The following is a 3,075-nucleotide window of genomic DNA, read 5'->3' on the forward strand; positions in this document are numbered from 1 at the left end:
CAAAACATCAAAAGCATGTAACACAGCATGCATATAACCATATCCCCATGGGACATGGTGGAACCACAACATGGCTAAACCGAGGACACGAAAGCTTACCTTGCAAGCTCACTATCCAATGCCAAGAGTCCTCACAGCTTAAGTCCAACACACAGCAGATCACAATCTGATATGGACCAACAAGTATATCAACATACATAGCTCAAAAGCATTAAAATAAAGACTATGTTCTCCTTTAACGATTTACGTCTTAAGGCTTCCAACGAAGCCACAAGCCCTTAATCACATGATTCTGACTTAGTTCATTAATTACAGAAGTTCAACTTCATCACTCTAGGATCCATAAACCCCCAATAGCCTACTGTCCTCACAACACAGCTACTGTTCTTCGAAATCCCAGAATATCCAGATATTCCTCGGGACATATCCGGATATGCAATATCCGGATATCTCATTGACCATATCCGGATATCCAGATTCCCATATCCGGATATCAAATATCCGAATAATTCACGGGCATATATCCGGATATTTCACGACAGAATGCAGAAACTGCATTTCGTGAAGATATCCTTCCAAGGTTGGGTTTTTACCGATTATAAACACTTAAACATGCATTTCTAGGTGTGTTTGACATTACCCAACGTTAAGTTATCATCTTTTAGCCTTTAGATACATCAATGTTCTATTTTTAAGCTCAAAGACTCATGATCAAAGGTGATGAAGCTTACCCAAGCTCAAACTCAAAAATGAAGGCTCTTGGAGCTCACAAGAAACACCTAATGGTTCTGTCTTGAACCAAAACGAAAATGGTGAACCAAGTAAGGGTCTTTCTCACCAAAGGTGGCTCCTTGAAGCCACTCAACCAAAGAACAAAGGCTCCTTCCCTCAAAGCAAAGAACTCAGCCCAAGAACTCAACAAAACAGAGGCTGGAAATTCAGAAAAGCACCTTCACACCCTCACAACACTACAAGAAAAAAGTTTATCTGTGACGAAATTTTTTCGTCACAAATATTGTCACAAATGATAATTTTCGATACAAATAATCAAATTTTGTCACAAATACATTTGCGACACTGGAATTTGTGACGAAATTTACTTGTGACGTAGGAATTAGTGACGAAATTTCATAAAATTTTGTCACTAATAAGATTTTTTCTTGTAGTGCAATGATAACTCTCAAGTGTATGCAACAAGAAAAGAGGAGGATCAAAGCCAAATGTGACAACTTTGTTCAAGAAGAGGAGAAGAAAACCCAAAGGAATAGCCAAGCTGATCAGCCCTTCCTCCACTCACGCACAAGAGGCAGTTTTCTAGGGCATTGTGCCCTTAAAAGCCATATATATAGCCACTTTAAAATAAAACACACAGTATTAGCTTTAATTGTTGCGCTTAGCATTTTAATCCCAAACTTTGGATTCTTAACCTACTCAATTTTGCAAGAATTTTCATATTTTTATTATATTTTTCGGAGCACCTTTCCGGTACACGCTTTTCATAGCCAGTATCAATTTCTGGCACCAGTTCTCATTATTTGGACTTGAAACTCGTTTTAAAAGTCCTATATATCATTCTAGTAATTATCATGCAATTACATTAATTTTCCGGGATACTTTTTCGGTACGCATTTATACTGACTAGCAGAATCAGTATCTGCACTTTTTTTTTTTTTCCGAAAAGCGACTTTCAGCATTCTTAATCACTTACTATAATTATTAGAGCCTCATAATAATTATTAGGATCAATTGTGGAATCATTTCCTAATTTTGCATAATTAATTAATTAAATACCTTATTTAACGGTGCATGTTCTTACATCATACAATAAGGTGATTCTGTGGGTGGGTGCAAGTGGTGTCTTGCATTGATTGTAAGAAATAGACGTATATCCTGCATTTCTCTGGCCAGTAGAATATTTTGACACACATGACATGGTTATCTGTTGCATTACACTGATTTTGGAACTTATATTGTTGAACTGATTTTAGAACTTATATTGCACATATAAGTGAGCTTGGGGTGAAAGATCCTTGAGGACCCCTTGTCTTACTGAGATTTATGTTTAGAGATCTTACCCCACATTTGGGGCACCATTTTAGGTTCAGGTAATGCAGGGGTTGAGTCCTCTTGCGGTAGGAGGCCGAAGCTTAGCTGATTTTTGCTGTTTATATGATGATATGTTTGGATGCTAGATTATGCCTGTTGCTATTTACTGTTAGCCTTATGATTATGTTGCTGTTGTTGTTGAGACCTTGTTTGGCTATGTTGCCTTATTTGGTGAGCATGGGGATTGTCCATGCTACATTGATTGACTATGTCTTATTTTAGATTCGAGTTGTAATAATGTATCAGGATTATGTCCGGACTACGTGTTGTAGTTCCGTGATTTTAGATACTCACATTTATTTATATATCGAGGTATTTCAGTTAGCTGTCTTTTGCAATATACATACAGGCGATGTTTTTATGGAAATGATTAAGTAATCAACTTGGCTAATTATAATGATGTCATAATTGAAAAGAAAAAGATATTCTGCAATTTTAATTAAGCGTGGCTTATTACAATGATATGTTAACAAACTGGGTATACACAGGGTGTTTGAAGGGGAGTGTTAAGAATTAAGTGAACTATATGCTCATGATTCATGTGTAGAAAATATTTTTGTCTTCCATATTACATTGTACTAGTCTAATAGATTGCATATAAATACCAAGATATGCACACACATTGGGCACACTTTTTTCAAATCTCTATGTTTTACTAGGACTAAAGGAATGAGAAGCTAAAAGTAAATGAAAATTAAACATTATTAAGTACGGGGATCAATTTTCTCAATTTACATGATAAAATTTTCTTATGCTACACATATAATACATGAGTGGGATCCACAAAAAAGTGATAAGACAAAAAATAAAGATGGGCAGTATCCGCTCATGTATTGTGTGTAGCATGAGAAAATTTTCTCATGTAAAATGAAAAAAATATTTCCCATTAAACACATGCTCCTATCTTCTTCTTTTTTTTGTTTTTTTTGTTTTTTGTAAAACCAAACCAATAAACCATAACACTGATAA

This window comes from Gastrolobium bilobum, unplaced genomic scaffold (assembly GCF_033153095.1).
Source record: "Gastrolobium bilobum isolate Gb01-03AN ecotype WA unplaced genomic scaffold, APGP_CSIRO_Gbil_v1 utg20100, whole genome shotgun sequence".
In the NCBI taxonomy this organism is placed as follows: Eukaryota; Viridiplantae; Streptophyta; class Magnoliopsida; order Fabales; family Fabaceae; genus Gastrolobium; species Gastrolobium bilobum.